This window comes from Rutidosis leptorrhynchoides, chromosome 3 (genome assembly GCF_046630445.1).
Source record: "Rutidosis leptorrhynchoides isolate AG116_Rl617_1_P2 chromosome 3, CSIRO_AGI_Rlap_v1, whole genome shotgun sequence".
Taxonomy (NCBI): domain Eukaryota; kingdom Viridiplantae; phylum Streptophyta; class Magnoliopsida; order Asterales; family Asteraceae; genus Rutidosis; species Rutidosis leptorrhynchoides.
This window is the reverse complement of record NC_092335.1, coordinates 497,698,531-497,718,514: the sequence shown is the minus strand read 5'-3', so window position 1 is coordinate 497,718,514 and position 19,984 is coordinate 497,698,531. Positions and strand designations below refer to the sequence as shown.

Below are 19,984 nucleotides of genomic sequence, written 5' to 3'. Positions count from 1 at the left end.
TTGTAACAAGAATTCCTGCGGCTAGATAATTGGCAAAGTCCGCAAACTATGGAATTTCTTCTTCCGTTTTAATTTTCATAAGGAACTCGTCTGGAAAAGTATCGTGAATAACAGATTCGTCGAGTGATTCTAAGTTAGGATTTTCAAGACGGGATAAATGATCTGCAGCGAGATTTTCAGCACCCTTTTTATCCTTGATTTCAATCTCGAATTCTTGTAGGAGAAGAATCCAACGAATTAGTCTACGCTTAGCATCTTGCTTTTTGAATAAGTACTTTAGGGCTGAATGATCGGTATAAACAATTGTTTTAAATAACACTAGGTAAGATCTAAACTTATCGAAAGCAAAAACTACTGCAAGAATCTCCTTCTCAGTAGTTGTGTAATTCAACTGAGCTCTTGTAAGTGTTTTACTTGCTTAGTAGATTGGTTGAAATTTTTTATCTTGACATTGACCTAAAACAGCTCCCAGCGCGAAATCACTAGCATCACACATTAGCTCGAAAGGTTTGGACCAGTCGGGTGATACCATAATAGGTGCATTCGTAAGTTACTCTTTCAGAATGGAGAAAGCATTTAGACACCCGTCGTTGAAATCGAATGTACTGTCTTTCTCAAGAAGTTTAGTCATGGGTCGAGCGATTTTGGAAAAGTCCTTTATGAATCGTCGATAGAATCCCGCATGACCAAGGAAACTAAGAATTCCTTTAACATTGGTTGGAGGAGGAAGTTTTTAAATAATGTCTATCTTAGCTTTGTCTACTTCCATTCCAGCTCGAGAAATCTTGTGTCCTAAAACAATGCCTTCCTTCACCATGAAGTGGCATTTCTCCCAGTTTAAAACAAGATTTGATTCTTCACAACGAATTAGAATTCGTTCAAGGTTTGAGAGACATGAGTTGAAGGAGTCCCCAAAAATAGAGAAATCGTCCATAAATACTTCTATACTTTCTTCAATCATGTCATGAAAAATTGCCATCATACACCTTTGGAAAGTGCCTGGTGCGTTACATAATCCGAATGGCATTCGTCGGTAGGCAAAAGTACCAAATGGACAAGTAAATGTGGTCTTGTCTTGGTCTTTTGGATCAATTAGAATTTGAAAATAACCGGAGAATCCATCAAGGAAACAGTAGTAATCTTTTCCCGCCAAACGTTCTAGCATTTGGTCGATAAATGGTAGCGGGAAATGTTCTTTCCTTGTAGCGTCGTTTAGACGATGATAGTCTATACAGACTCTCCACCCAGTGACTGTTCTTGTAGGAACGAGTTCGTTCTTATCATTTAGAGTAACAGTCGTACCCCCTTTCTTGGGTACTACTTGTACAGGACTTACCCAAGGGCTATCGGATATAGGGTAAATTAACCCGGCATCAAGTAATTTGATAACCTCCTTTTTGACAACTTCTTTCATGTTAGGATTTAACCTCCGTTGCCTTTGTACCACGGGTTTAAAATCTTCTTCCATTAGAATTTTGTGAGTATAATAAGCAGGGTTAATCCCTGGAATATCAGTTGTTTTCCAAGCAATTGCCTTTTTGTGGGTTTTTAAAATAGACATTAACCTACCCTTTTCGTCATCGGAAAGTTTTGATGAAATTATGACGGGTAATTGTGACGTTCCTTGGAGATAAGCATACTCCAAATGTTCTAGGAGTTCTTTAAGTTCCAAGGTGGGTGGTTCTTCCAAGGAAGATTTTATCCGGAATCTGTTACCATTGGTAATTTCTTCAAAAGGTTCATCTTCCCCGAGAATTTCTTCTTCTATGTATTCTTCATCAGTGACTACCTTCAACAGCTTGTCTAACTCTATATCGACATCAAAATCTTCACCTTCACCTATCGGGGTGAAATCTGAGGTGTCGACATTTAATAGTTCTTGTAGTTCTTCCTCAATACAACAATCAACAATGTCTATTTGTAAACATTCGTCATCAGGAGACATAGGGTGTTTCATAGCCTTATCTATGTTCAATATAATTCTATCCTCCCCCACACCTAAGCTGAGATTTTTCTCTTTTACGCGCACAATTGCGTCTGCAGTATTTAGAAAGGGACGCCCTAGAATTAGGGGAACCTTACTATCTTCTTCCATTTCAAGAACAACGAAATCAGCAGGAAAGATTAAGTGATTTACTTTAACCGGTAGGTTTTCAGCAATGCCAATAGGATAGTTGTATGTTCTATCAGCTAATCGTATACACATCCTAGTTGGTTTTAAATCACCTAAGTTCAATTTTAAGTACAAGGAGTGAGGCATAAGGTTAATGCTTGCTCCTAAATCAGCTAATGCATCGTACATTACTGAATCTCTCATTAGACAAGGAATGATGAAACTTCCAGGATCTCCAAGTTTTGGTGGCAAATTTTGCTTTTGTAAAATTGCCGAACATTCCTCATTAAGGAATGTGGTTGAAACTTCTGCATATTTTCCTTTGTCTGCTATAAGATCTTTGATAAACCTTCCATAATTCGGCATACCCGCAAGAACATCTACAAGCGGTACATTTATACAAATTTGCTTAATCATGTCAGCAAACTTGTTGTATTGTGCTTGTAATTTATCTTTCTTCAAACATTGCGGATATGGAATTGGAGGTTTGTATACCTTCAATGGTGGTTGATTTTGAGTCTTTGGTGCACTTGTGGTTGGCATCGTATTTTCTTCCACCACAGGTTCGTTTTCTTGTGAAACATGAATAGGAGTGAGAGGCTTTGGAATCTCTGGGTTAATAGTTAACCCAGTTCGCATAGTGATTGAATTAACTTGTGAAATATTACTTAAATTTTGAGTTTCCTTACCCTTAGGGTTTGGTTGCGTGTTTGATGGTAAAGTGCCCGATTGCCTTTCAGCAAGTAATTGGGATATTCTTCCCATATCTCTTTCAAGGTTTTGAATTGAAGCTTGATGATTCCTTTGTACTTGCTCGTTTTCCGTTTGGGATTGATGAAGTTGTCTCTTCACTTGCTCATTCGTTTCTGATTGACTTTTGACAAAATTCATCATAACTTCTTCAAAGTTAGATTTCTTCTCTACTGGTTGCGTGTTATGATTTTGTTGTTGATATGGTAATTGAGGTAATGGTTGTTGTTGAAAATTTTGTTGAGGTGAAAATGGAGGTTGGTTTCTATTGAAAAAGCCAGGTGGTCCATTTCTTTGAAAAGCAAAATTCTTCGGGTTTTGATATCCTGGGTTTGCAGGTTGATAATTAGAATTTCCTCCTTGAAAATTTCCTTGTCTTTGATTGGCCATAAAATTAACTTGTGCTACTGAGTTCATTGGCCGATCATTGATATCACAATCTTTTGTGAAATGTGGTTGTCCACAGATTTCACATCCTACTTGTAATGCTAAAACTGTTGAATTTAGTTTCTCTATTTCTCTTCCAAACTTTCTAAATTGATTCGACAGTGAAGCTATGGTTGTGTTGTTGTCTTCATTTTCTTCAAGGCTTGTGTGACGACCCCGTCAAAACACTTAACGGATCCGTCAGTTGGTCCCATAGCTTGATCGGACTTAAATGAATTAAATAAACAAAGTTGCATTCTTTTATTTCAAAATGTTCCCCAAAAAGGAAACAAACCAAATTAAGTAGTTTGAAAACCAACCAACCATAATATGAAACCAAAAGTTGACACAAAACGTTGCCAACAATCCCACAATTTAAATTATCCAAAATAGAATGCAAACTTAAGTTTCATAAATTGTTTCATAAAATCTGCCCAAATGCATGCAGACTCTTCTAACGACAGCGGAAGCATCAAATAACTCAAGTACCTGTGAAAACATGCAAGTAAACTGTCAACACAAAGGTTGAGTGAATTATAGGTTTAAATAAATAAGTAAACTTTAGACCACAAGATTTAAAAATGTTAGAAAATATTAAACATTATTCCATTATCAATGAGCCACCTGGTAACCACTTAACCCTTTATTTACCCTTGCCAAACACAATAAAAATATACACTTGGACAGTGTATCTACAACAAATTACGAAGTACTAAACATTCCGATTATAAATTGCTAGCGCGACTAGCTCGAAATGGGGTTGTCAAACCCGATAGATCTATCCGTAGGATTCGCGTTCACCGGTAGAAACCAATGATTACAGTTACCAGACTAGGGAATATTTTTGTCCAACTCACAATGAATAATTTAAATTTAATTGTCACTTGTGTCTAAACGTAAATAAAAATCTGCATGTAATCACATCCCAAAAATATACTTTGAAAAGTATGTAAAAACGGGACTATAACTCACCTTAAATAGCAACTGAAGAAATCTCACAAACACGCGAACAGCAAGTAAAGTAATGTGATCAAGAAAGATCACAACGCCGACCTATAAATAAAGCAGGTCGAAATAAATAACTAACTTAGGCCAAGTCTTAGTATGATAGCTATTGTACATGTTGCAAGTAGGCATAGAACATTACTCAGCAAGCATCGGTTTGATTGGAACAGCATAAGGACACACACTTTCTATTTTTAGAAAGTTTCTATTTTTAGCAGGTTTCCATTTTTGGAAAGTTTTCTATTTTAGGAAAGTTTCTATTTTTGGAAAGTTTCTATTTTTGGAAAGTTTCTATTTTTGGAAAGTTTCCAAATTTAGAAAGTTCTATTTTTAGAAAGTTTTGAAGTTAGGAAAGTTTCCTTATTTAGAAAGTCAACAGAAGTCAACTGAAAGTCAAAGTCAACCGAAAGTCAACTCAAAAGTCAACCTTGGTCAAACATAGTCAACATTAATTTTAAAAGTGTAAGTTATAATAATAACATAGGTTATAATGTTATTTAAAGTCAAAAGTGTATAATAATGTCTTAACATAAGTTTAATTAAATAAAATGAATTATTAAAGTTAATATAAGTTGAAATGTTATAATTAGTATAACATAAGTATTTAATTAATTAAATATCAATCATAATATAAATATTATTAATTTATAATAAATTTTAAATCATATCATAAGTATTATTAATTAATAATGAATTATTAATCATATCATAAGTTTCTAATTAAAATTATTAAATCATAAGTATTTAATAATTAAGTCATAATTAAATAATAATTAAGTCTTATAATAATTAAATAATTATTTAATATTTATTATAAGTCTTTTAATAATTTCTCAAAAACAAATTTAATACTTATCATAAGTATTTTCCTTTAATAATAAAAGTATTATCAATCATAAGTCTAATTAAAATGTTAATGAAATTATAATTAATAATTAAATGATATAATAAATATTTATATCATAAGTTTTAAATAATAATAATTACTTCTTTTATCTTAAGTAATTAATTAATAATGAATTCCATAAATTTTATCATAAGTTTAATCATTAACCATAAGTTTTAAGTTTAAAAGTTCGCCGGGTCGTATCTTGAGCCCCGGGTGTCGGTTTCGGGCAAGCCACATATGTAACTTCACCTACTCAAACCACCCGACACATTTATGAACTCAAGAACACTCCAAGAACAGTCCCTAGGTCGTGGATATCAGCCATGACATCAATTGGGAAAATCATTTTACTCAAACAGTAATTCGGGCGAAACGGGTGAACCGTGGCTCGGATTTAGGTGACCCGAACATGAATATTCGTCTCACCATCAGTCCTAACCAAATGAGGCACCCTAAAGACACCAAGGATGGTCACAAAGTCGGACCCAACCTTGTTCATGCCAAAAACACCTTTCAATCTTACAAAAACCAAATTAAGCATATCTAGGGCTCCGGGAATCGAAACGACATGAATCCGGAGTCTAAAATTAATGTCTTGATGAGAGGAACTCATTTATGTACTTTATTTTAACATTCATATCAGTTATATAGTCAGAATATACGAATCAAACTGCTGTCCAAAATTTACAAACCGAAATCATACGCAAACGAGTAATTCTACGCATTCAAACAACAATACAATAACTTATACACATCATACTAATCATATAACATATAAAATCAGTAAAATAATTGAAAATTCAAAAAGCTAGGGTTAGGGTTTATACCCTAATCGAGAAACAAAGAATATGATCGCGTAGAGAACGAGGAGAGGAATCCGAATATGCAAGCCAATTAAAGATCCAAGCAATAAAATTGATGAAGATGATGAAGATTGGTGGTGGTGGCGTCGGCTAGGGAGGAAGGAGAAGAGGAGAGCAAAAATATTAAATTAGGTTTTGTGATAATGAGATAAAATTAGCAAAAGAGGAAAACAAGGAGCCAACACTCCCTCCCCTTGGGAGTGTTCGGCCGATTTGGTGAGGGGGTGGGCCCCTTAGTGGGCCAACTTGTCCAACATTGAAAAGCGTGCATTTCCTGATGGCCCGAAAGCCCGTACGAAGCCCGAAACGCGAAAACACGCTTACGCGATTAAAAATCCGGAAAGATAACAAACGCGCGACGAAAAATAAATATAAACACACCTACTAATAATATGACCTTAAAATATCATATTTAAAATATTTAGGATTTAAAAATCCCGAAAGCTCGACCGTTGGTTTAAAAACCGAAAAGATTCGCCGTATGGAAATCCGCGGAACGTAGAAACGTATAATTTAAAATATGAATACATATATCCACATAACACATAATAATTATTATATATATATTATTACAAAAATAATAATATAGGTCATGGAAATGACGTGGCACACTAACAGTTAACGGTCGTTAAATAATTAACGGAAAAAGATAACGGAAAAAGTAGGGTCGTGACAGTACCTCCCCGTTATGGAAATTTCGTCCCGAAATTTAAGCAGGCGCAGGGGTTGACTCGGCATCTGAGAACAAATGCGGATACTTCTGCTTCATTTGGTCTTCACGCTCCCAAGTGAACTCGGGACCGCGTCTAGCGTTCCATCGGACCCGAACAATAGGAATTCTGCTCTGTTTAAGAGTCTTAACCTCTCGGTCCATGATCTCAACTGGCTCCTCAATAAAATGCAATTGCTTGTCAACTTGAAGTTCCTCCAAAGGAATAGTCTGATCAAATTCAGCCAAACACTTCTTTAAGTTCGAAATATGGAAAACATCGTGAACAGCACTGAGTTCTTGTGGCAACTTCAAACGATAAGCCACCGGTCCAACTCTTTCAATGATCTCAAACGGTCCCACGAAACGAGGACTTAACCTCCCTCTTTTACCAAAACGAATAACACCCTTCCAAGGCGAAACTTTTAACATAACACGATCACCAACTTGAAATTCAACATCTTTCCTTCCTTTGTCGGCATAACTCTTTTGCCGACTTCTAGCAGTTCTCAACCTTTCTTTAATTTGAACAATCTTCTCAGTAGTCTCGTGAATAATCTCTGGACCTGTAAGTTGAGCATCCCCAACCTCATTCCAACAAATAGGAGATCTACATTTCCTACCGTACAAAGCTTCAAACGGTGCGGCTTTAATACTTGCGTGGTAGCTGTTGTTATAAGAAAACTCAGCTAACGGCAAATACTTATCCCACCCATTTCCAAAATCAATCACACAAGCTCGCAACATATCTTCTAATGTCTGAATGGTCCTCTCACTTTGACCATCCGTTTGAGGATGATAAGCGGTGCTCATATCCAATCTAGTGCCCAAGGCTTCTTGCAACGATTGCCAAAATCTCGATACAAATCGACTATCTCTGTCGGAAATTATAGAAATGGGAACACCATGCCTCGAAACAATCTCTTTCAAATACAAACGGGTGAGTTTCTCCATGGAATCGGTTTCCCTAATCGGCAAAAAGTGAGCCGACTTAGTGAGTCGATCTACAATCACCCAAATCGCATCGTAGCCACCCGAAACTCTTGGTAACTTAGTGATAAAATCCATAGTGATACCTTCCCACTTCCACTCGGGAATTTCTGGTTGTACCAACAATCCGGACGGTTTTTGATGTTCAGCTTTGACCTTAGAACAGGTCAAACACTTAGCCACATACGTAGCCACATCACCTTTCAAATTTGGCCACCAATACAGCTCCTTAAGATCATGGTACATCTTCCCTGAACCAGGATGAATAGAGTACCTAGACTTGTGAGCCTCATCCAAAACAAGTTGTCGCAGTTCACCAAACTTCGAAACCCAAAGACGTCCTACAAAGTACCTAGTACCATCTGCTCGAATCTCAAATTTCTTAGCCATACCTCTTACGTTTTCTTTCACAAAATTCTCTTCCTTTAAGGCTTCTTGTTGTGCCTCAAGAATCTGCCTTGCGAGGTTTGATCTAACTGTCATATTCAAGGCCCTAACCCTGCGAGGTTCAGTCCTTTCTTTACGACTCAATGCATCAGCCACAACATTGGCCTTACCCGGGTGATACAAAAGGTCACAATCGTAATCATTCAACGTCTCAATCCATCTTCGTTGTCTCATGTTCAACTGTTTCTGATCGAGGATATGTTGAAGACTTTTGTGATCTGTGTACACAGTACTCTTGACCCCATACAAATAATGTCTCCAAATCTTAAGTGCAAAAACAACGGCCCCCAACTCTAAATCATGAGTTGTATAGTTCTGCTTGTGAATCTTCAACTGACGTGATGCGTACGCAATAACCTTCTTTCGTTGCATCAAAACGCAACCATAGCCTTGTCGTGATGCGTCACAATAAACAACAAAATCATCATTACCCTCCGGTAGAGACAATATCGGAGCGGTAGTCAGTTTCTTCTTCAAAATCTGAAAAGCATTCTCCTGTTCATCCTTCCACTCATACTTCTTCCCTTTATGCGTTAAAGCAGTCAGAGGTTTCGCTATACGAGAGAAATCCTGGATGAACCTTCGATAGTAACCTGCCAATCCTAAGAACTGACGAATTTGAGTAGGAGTTTTCGGGGTTTCCCACTTTTCAATCGCCTCAATTTTAGCAGGATCAACCTGTATTCCTTGTTTGCTAACAATGTGACCAAGGAACTGAACTTCTCTTAACCAAAAAGCACACTTAGAGAACTTAGCGTACAACTCTTCTTTCTTTAACAAATCAAGCACTAACCTCAAGTGTTCTTCGTGCTCTTCATCATTCCTAGAATAGATAAGAATGTCGTCGATGAAAACAATAACGAACTTGTCCAGATAGGGTCTACACACACGGTTCATGAGGTCCATGAACACAGCAGGTGCATTTGTCAATCCGAACGGCATAACAAGAAATTCAAAGTGACCGTAACGGGTGCAAAAAGCAGTTTTTGAAACATCAGATTCTTTAACACGCAACTGATGATAGCCAGAACGAAGATCAATTTTTGAATAAACAGAAGAACCCTGAAGCTGATCGAACAGATCATCAATTCTCGGAAGAGGATAACGATTTTTAACAGTGAGCTTATTCAGTTCACGATAATCAATGCATAAACGAAAAGAACCATCCTTCTTCTTAACAAACAGAACAGGAGCTCCCCAAGGGGACGAACTAGGACGAATAAAACCTTTGTCTATCAACTCACGGAGTTGACTTGACAATTCTTGAAGTTCAGAAGGCGCAAGACGATAAGGAGCACGTGCTACAGGAGCAGCGCCGGGAACAAGATCAATTTGAAATTCTACCGCGCGTTGCGGCGGAAGGCCAGGTAAGTCATCGGGAAACACCTCGGGAAAATCCCTAACAATATGAACGTCATCAACGTTCTTTACTTCCTTACTAGGATCAACAACATGAGCAAGGATAGCATGACAGCCCTTACGGAGATGTTTACGAACTTTCATACAGCTAATAAGGTTTAACTGTGTGCATTTCTTATCTCCAAAGACCATCAGTGGCTCTCCAATTACATCAGTAATACGAATAGCCTTATCATAACAGACGATCTCGGCACGGTTCGCGGACAACCAATCCATACCAATAACAATATCAAAACTACCAAGTTCAATCGGTATCAAATCTATCTCGAAATCCCTACCACCCAGATTAATGTTACACTTACGATGTACAGTCTTAGCAGTAAGTTCCTTACCATTAGCTACTTCAATAACATAAGTATTGTCTAAGAGAGTTAACGGCGTTTTGATTCTCGGACTTAATTTACTCGACACGAAACTTAAATCAGCCCCTGAATCAAATAGAACATAAACTGATAAATCGTTGACTGAGAACGTACCAGTAACAAGCTTAGGATCTTCCTCCGCATCCTTAGCATTAATGTTGAACGTTCGGCCGCGTGCAGTCTCTGCAGTCTTCTTGTTGGGACAAGCATCTCGGAAATGCCCCGGCTTCCCACACTCATAACAAACCCTCGGATTACCTCCATTATTCGATTTCCCATTACCGTTACCGTTACCACCTCTATTACCAACATTATTATTATTACCACCAGTCGCGGGAGTAGCAGACCCCGGCAAAAGCACTGTACAATCTTTAGCAATGTGCCCTTGCTTAGAGCACCTCTTACAAGTAACTGTGCAGTAACCATCATGAACTTTATAGCAACGAGGACACACACGCTGATTCCTGTTGTTAGCACCTGAGGTATCCTGTTTCTTCTGCTGATTTTGGTTTTGATTGCGGTTGTTATCCCACTTTCGTTTCCCATTATCAGCCTTCTTGACAACCTCCTCACTACTTTCAACAACTGTAGTCTTACTTCTTCTCAACACCTTGTCATTAAGTTTGTGGGCCATAGACATAGCGGCCTCAATAGTCTGGGGTTCACTTGACTCAACCCCGTGTTCAATCTTCTCGGACAAACCATCAATGTAAGCCTCAATTTTGCGGTCCTCATCCGCATAAACCCTAGGACACAGCAAAGTTAACTCGAAAAACCTTCGTTCATAGGCATCTAACTCGGTGCCATGCATTTTCAAATTCTTGAGCTCAACCTCTAGCTTCTTAAGCTCACCCCGAGGTCTATAGCGGGTGATCAATCTTTCCTTAAAATCATTCCAGGCCAAACCATAAGCTACATCACTTCCCAAACTACTAACCAGATTGTTCCACCATGTCAAGGCACTATCCTTGAGAGTGCAACTAGCGAAACTAACTTTGTCCTCTTCACGAACTCGACTGACCCTGAAAATAGATTCGATTTTCTCGAACCAACGAGTAAGCCCTATTGGTCCTTCCGTACCACTGAATTCTTGGGGTCGACCAGCCATAAAAGTTTTGTGGGAGCATCCCACGTTGTTGTTCACATTGGCGTTAACATCAGCATTTGCTGCCATAGCAGCAGCAATTCCTTCATTGATCAGGCGTTGCATACGCGCTTCAGTGGACTCTCTTGGAGGCATGATCTTCAAAATAGAATAACACATCCGTTAGTACCAAGAATAATACTAGTGTCATAAAGGAATAGATCAAAACACGAAAAGACTAACCATTAAGATATTAGTCAACTAACACTATGAGTAATAACATGACAGTTATGATTGTTATAGAAATAACCATCACATGCATACATATTTTATGATAACATCATACAACATACATAGCACCTAACATACATGAACATATATTACGCATAATATAACATGCCAAGAGCCACAACATCAGAAATAAAACATGATAATGATAATAGATGTCATAAAAATAACCATCCATACATAATGAAAAATATCCCATAACAAAATCTTAATAAAATCCTCGGCAAAACGCCGTACATAACCCAAAATGTATGTATAAAAAGGACATTAAGTCTGATGAAATAGATAATCAATATGAATAATCACATCACATTCGCTTAGAGCGGGTGTGATAAGCTGGTCCAGCATGAGTCTCAGCAGGATCCTCATACTTACGCAACTTCCCTTTCACAACATCCAACTCTTCCTTCAACACACGAACAGTGCTCTCGAGAGCCTCGAACTTAGCATTAACTTCTCGATCACGCTTGCGGTTCGCATCCTCAACCCTATGCTTGAAAGTGATAAAGTTACGCATGTCGGCACGGATCTCGTCCATAACTTCATTATGTGGCAAGGTGCGCAAACAATCACTAAGGGCGTTAATACGTGTCACCTCATTATAAGCCCGGTTCATATGAGTAATGGTAGAAAAATAGTAATGCACAGGATCATCGATCTCCGGTTGATTAGCACGACGTCTAGCAGGAGACGGTGGAGCAGGAGCAGCAACATAGTTATCGCTCGAAGTCGACATCTGCAAACAGCAAAACCGCAAACCATATACCAAAAGATATGAAAGCTAATAATATAACTTATACGAAATGAAATGCATAATAATGTTATAGCAAAAAGGTCGGGCTGTAGACTAGACTCTAATGCACCCTAATAACCACGGGTTGACCACATTAAGACCGCCTAGTTCCCTACAACCAGAGCTCTGATACCACATGTGACGACCCCGTCAAAACACTTAACGGATCCGTCAGTTGGTCCCATAGCTTGATCGGACTTAAATGAATTAAATAAACAAAGTTGCATTCTTTTATTTCAAAATGTTCCCCAAAAAGGAAACAAACCAAATTAAGTAGTTTGAAAACCAACCAACCATAATATGAAACCAAAAGTTGACACAAAACGTTGCCAACAATCCCACAATTTAAATTATCCAAAATAGAATGCAAACTTAAGTTTCATAAATTGTTTCATAAAATCTGCCCAAATGCATGCAGACTCTTCTAACGACAGCGGAAGCATCAAATAACTCAAGTACCTGTGAAAACATGCAAGTAAACTGTCAACACAAAGGTTGAGTGAATTATAGGTTTAAATAAATAAGTAAACTTTAGACCACAATATTTAAAAATGTTAGAAAACATTAAACATTATTCCATTATCAATGAGCCACCTGGTAACCACTTAACCCTTTATTTACCCTTGCCAAACACAATAAAAATATACACTTGGACAGTGTATCTACAACAAATTACGAAGTACTAAACATTCCGATTATAAATTGCTAGCGCGACTAGCTCGAAATGGGGTTGTCAAACCCGATAGATCTATCCGTAGGATTCGCGTTCACCGGTAGAAACCAATGATTACAGTTACCAGACTAGGGAATATTTTTGTCCAACTCACAATGAATAATTTAAATTTAATTGTCACTTGTGTCTAAACGTAAATAAAAATCTGCATGTAATCACATCCCAAAAATATACTTTGAAAAGTATGTAAAAACGGGACTATAACTCACCTTAAATAGCAACTGAAGAAATCTCACAAACACGCGAACAGCAAGTAAAGTAATGTGATCAAGAAAGATCACAACGCCGACCTATAAATAAAGCAGGTCGAAATAAATAACTAACTTAGGCCAAGTCTTAGTATGATAGCTATTGTACATGTTGCAAGTAGGCATAGAACATTACTCAGCAAGCATCGGTTTGATTGGAACAGCATAAGGACACACACTTTCTATTTTTAGAAAGTTTCTATTTTTAGCAGGTTTCCATTTTTGGAAAGTTTTCTATTTTAGGAAAGTTTCTATTTTTGGAAAGTTTCTATTTTTGGAAAGTTTCTATTTTTGGAAAGTTTCCAAATTTAGAAAGTTCTATTTTTAGAAAGTTTTGAAGTTAGGAAAGTTTCCTTATTTAGAAAGTCAACAGAAGTCAACTGAAAGTCAAAGTCAACCGAAAGTCAACTCAAAAGTCAACCTTGGTCAAACATAGTCAACATTAATTTTAAAAGTGTAAGTTATAATAATAACATAGGTTATAATGTTATTTAAAGTCAAAAGTGTATAATAATGTCTTAACATAAGTTTAATTAAATAAAATGAATTATTAAAGTTAATATAAGTTGAAATGTTATAATTAGTATAACATAAGTATTTAATTAATTAATTAAATATCAATCATAATATAAATATTATTAATTTATAATAAATTTTAAATCATATCATAAGTATTATTAATTAATAATGAATTATTAATCATATCATAAGTTTCTAATTAAAATTATTAAATCATAAGTATTTAATAATTAAGTCATAATTAAATAATAATTAAGTCTTATAATAATTAAATAATTATTTAATATTTATTATAAGTCTTTTAATAATTTCTCAAAAACAAATTTAATACTTATCATAAGTATTTTCCTTTAATAATAAAAGTATTATCAATCATAAGTCTAATTAAAATGTTAATGAAATTATAATTAATAATTAAATGATATAATAAATGTTTATATCATAAGTTTTAAATAATAATAATTACTTCTTTTATCTTAAGTAATTAATTAATAATGAATTCCATAAATTTTATCATAAGTTTAATCATTAACCATAAGTTTTAAGTTTAAAAGTTCGCCGGGTCGTATCTTGAGCCCCGGGTGTCGGTTTCGGGCAAGCCACATATGTAACTTCACCTACTCAAACCACCCGACACATTTATGAACTCAAGAACACTCCAAGAACAGTCCCTAGGTCGTGGATATCAGCCATGACATCAATTGGGAAAATCATTTTACTCAAACAGTAATTCGGGCGAAACGGGTGAACCGTGGCTCGGATTTAGGTGACCCGAACATGAATATTCGTCTCACCATCAGTCCTAACCAAATGAGGCACCCTAAAGACACCAAGGATGGTCACAAAGTCGGACCCAACCTTGTTCATGCCAAAAACACCTTTCAATCTTACAAAAACCAAATTAAGCATATCTAGGGCTCCGGGAATCGAAACGACATGAATCCGGAGTCTAAAATTAATGTCTTGATGAGAGGAACTCATTTATGTACTTTATTTTAACATTCATATCAGTTATATAGTCAGAATATACGAATCAAACTGCTGTCCAAAATTTACAAACCGAAATCATACGCAAACGAGTAATTCTACGCATTCAAACAACAATACAATAACTTATACACATCATACTAATCATATAACATATAAAATCAGTAAAATAATTGAAAATTCAAAAAGCTAGGGTTAGGGTTTATACCCTAATCGAGAAACAAAGAATATGATCGCGTAGAGAACGAGGAGAGGAATCCGAATATGCAAGCCAATTAAAGATCCAAGCAATAAAATTGATGAAGATGATGAAGATTGGTGGTGGTGGCGTCGGCTAGGGAGGAAGGAGAAGAGGAGAGCAAAAATATTAAATTAGGTTTTGTGATAATGAGATAAAATTAGCAAAAGAGGAAAACAAGGAGCCAACACTCCCTCCCCTTGGGAGTGTTCGGCCGATTTGGTGAGGGGGTGGGCCCCTTAGTGGGCCAACTTGTCCAACATTGAAAAGCGTGCATTTCCTGATGGCCCGAAAGCCCGTACGAAGCCCGAAACGCGAAAACACGCTTACGCGATTAAAAATCCGGAAAGATAACAAACGCGCGACGAAAAATAAATATAAACACACCTACTAATAATATGACCTTAAAATATCATATTTAAAATATTTAGGATTTAAAAATCCCGAAAGCTCGACCGTTGGTTTAAAAACCGAAAAGATTCGCCGGATGGAAATCCGCGGAACGTAGAAACGTATAATTTAAAATATGAATACATATATCCACATAACACATAATAATTATTATATATATATTATTACAAAAATAATAATATAGGTCATGGAAATGACGTGGCACACTAACAGTTAACGGTCGTTAAATAATTAACGGAAAAAGATAACGGAAAAAGTAGGGTCGTGACAGCTTGCCACCGTCCTTCTAGGTAGTTGATCTCTAGACGGTGTCCATTCAAAAGTATGAACTGACATGTCTTCTAACATGTCATACGCTTGATTTGGTGATTTGTACATAAATACTCCTCCAGCGGAGGAATCTAATATACCACGAGTATGTTCATCAATACCACGATAAAAAGTTTGTACTATTTGCCCTTTTTGCAATTCGTGTTGTGGACAATTTTGTAACATTCTTTTTAATCTTTCCCAGGTATCATAAAGAGTTTCATCCGCCTTTTTTTAAAAGTGGTGATTTTAGTTCTAAGTCTTTCGGCTTTTGCCAGTGGAAAAAATCGGGTAATGAATTTTTCTCTTAATTCATTAAAAGTTGTAATAGAATCAGGTTTTGATGCTTTCAACCATGCTTTTGCGTCTCCGGTTAACGAGTACGGAAAAGTTCTTAACTTAAATGCATCTGAAGAAACATCTTTGTTTTTGTACAGTTCACATAAATCTTCAAAAGCTTCTAAATGTTCTATCGGATTGTTATTAAGTCTTCCGTAGAATTGGTTTTCACGAACCATGTGCATAAACTGCCCCTTGACTTCCCAGTTTTCAGCCTCAATTTTAGGTCTTCTTATAGGTGCAAGTGCGAGAGGGGGAACAGTTTGTCTGGTATTCCACATCGGTAGATCATTTGGATCAGGTGTTACTTCAGCCATTTCTTCTTTAATGACGATGGTTTCAGGTTCAGTTTTGATTTCTGGTTGACCACTAGTGCTTGCTACTTGTTTTTTGATATTTTTCGGTGTTTTCGGTTGACTAGTACTGAAAGGACCCGTCCTAATCCATCCGGACGAAGTCCATATCGATTATAAACGATTCACAACAGTTGATTACATCGCGAGGTACTTGACCTCTATATGATACATTTTACAAACATTTCATTCATTTTTGAAAAGACAATCTTTCATTACATCGAAAGTTGACGGCATGCATACCATTTCATAATACATCTAACTATAATTGACTTAATAATAATCTCGATGAACTCAACGACTCGAATGCAACGTCTTTTGAAATATGCCATGAATGACTCCAAGTAATGTCTCTAATATGAGCTAATGCACAGCGGAAGATTTCTTTTATACCTGAGAATAAACATGCTTTAAAGTGTCAACCAAAAGGTTGGTGAGTTCATTAGTTTAACATAAATAATCATTTTCATCATTTTAATAGATCACAAGATTTCATATTTTCATTTTTCATAAACATACGTCCCATGCATAGAGACAAAAATATCATTCATATGGATTGAACACCTGGTAACCGACATTCACAATATGTATATAAGAATATCCCCATCATTCCGGGATCCTCCTTCGGACATGATATAAATTTCGAAGTACTAAAGCATCCGGTACTTTGGATGGGGCTTGTTGGGCCCGATAGATCTATCTTTAGGATTCGCGTCAATTAGAGTGTCTGTTTCCTAATTCTTAGATTACCAGACTTAATAAAAAGGGGCATATTCGATTTCGATAATTCAACCATATAATGTAGTTTCGATTACTTATGTCTATTTCGTAATACATTTATAAAAATTGCGCATGTATTCTCAGCCCAAAAATATACAGGGTAAAAAGGCAAATGAAACTCACGCATATAAATATTTTAAAACAGTTAATAAAGCATTTGCATGTATTCTCAGCCCAAAAACGTAAAGAGTAAAAGGGATCAAATGAAACTCACCATAATGTATTTTGTAGTAAAAATACATATGACTATATTGAATAATGCAGGGTTGGCCTCGGATTCACGAACCTATATCAATTGTATATCTATTAAAATATATATTTGTAATTGAACAATTTCATGTTTATATCTTATTTATCTTTCGTATATACATATACATATACATATATATATATATATATATATATATATATATATATATATATATATATATATATATATATATATATATATATATATATATCTTAAACATTAGAATTAAAAATATAAAATAAGATACAAATAATTGTTGTAACAAATCTGTACATAAGTGTATATAATTTTTATATATGAACATGATTATATGTATATTGAAATGTATAAAAACTGGATTATACATAGTACATAATTATTAAACATTACATAATAAACAAATTGTAATATATATGTTAAAAGTAATCTTAAGTTAAAATATATATATATATATATATATATATATATATATATATATATATATATATCTTATTTATATCTTATTTATCTTTCGTATATATATATATATATATATATATATATATTTATATATATATATATATATATATTCAATTCGTGTATATATTCAAATTTCTTATTATCCAAATAATTACATTAATATATATATATATATATATATATATATATATATATATATATATATATATATATATATATATATATATATATATATATATGTCTGATTAGTATTATTTATAAAATAGATATTAATTTGTTATATATGTATATTTATGTAAAAATCATTGATATCATTAGTACATACATATATGTATTGTTACTTATAAATGTTTATATATATATATATATATATATATATATATATATATATATATATATATATATAAAATGTTTATTTGGTAAACTAATATTAATAATAGTAATGAAAATTGTATCTGCTTATAATGATAATAACAATACTAATAATAATAATATTTATAGCAAATTTTTATTAAAATAATTGTTAGGATAATAATTCTTAATAATATAATAATAATGATACACATATTATCATTACTACTTATAATTATCTAATTATATTGATCATAATGATATTGACAATAATAATACATAATGATAATACTAATAAATTTAGAATGATATTAATAATAATATTTATGAAAATAATAGTAACTTATATTATTTCCATATCAATAATAATAATATTCATAATTGTATCTAATATTATGATAATAAATGATAATTCTTATATATACACATATGTTAATAATAATACTAGTAGTAATTATAATACATGTAATAATATTAATAATTTAGCAAGTACAAAACTAATAATAACCATAACGATAACAATCTATAATAATAATATTAATTAATAATAATAATAATAATAATAAAATAGAAAACTACCTTGGAAAGGGTTTTAAAAGAAATGATGCCTGGTGCGAGGCTCGAACCCTTGACCCCTTGTTAACCCGAACACACACTTAACCATTACTCCGATTGCTCTTTTCTGTTTTAAAATACCCACTAAATAAATATAACACGTATTTAGTCGTTTTTTTTTCTGTTTTCTTCTCCAACACTAACGAACAATTCAATTTATTACAGTTCGAGCTACCAACTTATTTGCAGTTTTAAAATAGAAACAAAAACATTTAAATCATGTTTAGATTATTAGCAAACGAGGAAAAAAAATATATAATAAGCTTAACAGCTTCTGCTGTTGTTCGTCGGAGGTCCAAAACAAAAAAAAATTGATTTCGACTTTGATAAAGTTTTAGGCAAAACTTCCAACATAAAATTAGTTGTAAATTACTCCTAGAAATTCTCTGTAACTTTAATTGAACCTAAAACATTGATATGAACTTTAATTTTTGCCAAGAACATTCAGTTTGACTTTTTATATGAAAACTTTGACTCTACAATTCTCGATCAAAACAAAGAATTGACTCTTGAAAATTTGCAGAAAGATCATTCAGAAGGTTCCTAACACAATGGTATTAATGGATTTTGAAAACTTTTTTGAATTCGAGTCTGTGGTAAAAAGTATATACGAACAGAGGTAGCGAGAATATTTTTCTTAAATTTCTGTTTTTCTCTCCCACTAGTAACAGCTATACAATATAATATATAATGATGGAGGACATTTGAACGAATTTTCAACAACTTTGTGACATTGAATTATTTGTAGCGGTGTTAATTGTCAACAAAGTAAACACGGGACAACAGAAACTCGAAGAAAAAAAATATATAAAAAGAATCAGATAGTGATCCTATATACACACGTATAAATATGTATCTGCATTGTATATATTTGATTTTATACATCTGACTTTATATATAAATCTTAGTATTTAATAAATATTAATAATATTAATACTTTTAATATTATGAATTATAAATACTGAAAATAAAATAATACTAATAACATAAAAATAATAATAGTACAATATTAATAATAATAACATAAAATAATAATAATAGTAATAATAAGTAATCGTAATAATAATAATTATGTATATGATAACAATAATATTATTATTGGTAATAATAATATTAATACTAATCATATGATAATAATGATATAAGTAGTAATAATATATCAAATTTATACATATATAACCAATTCATATTTATATGTTATATATATATATATATATATATATATATATATATATATATATATATATATATATATATTGAAATAATACAATTTAT

General features: G+C 34.0%; 1 non-coding gene across 1 annotated transcript; it reads left to right on the top strand.

Annotated features, from left to right (window-relative positions):
• Positions 1–15,740: 15,740 nt before the first annotated feature.
• On the top strand, positions 15,741–15,846 carry LOC139903779 (small nucleolar RNA R71). The gene has a single exon (XR_011778572.1). It is a non-coding gene; the product is annotated as a small nucleolar RNA R71 (small nucleolar RNA).
• Positions 15,847–19,984: the final 4,138 nt, after the last annotated feature.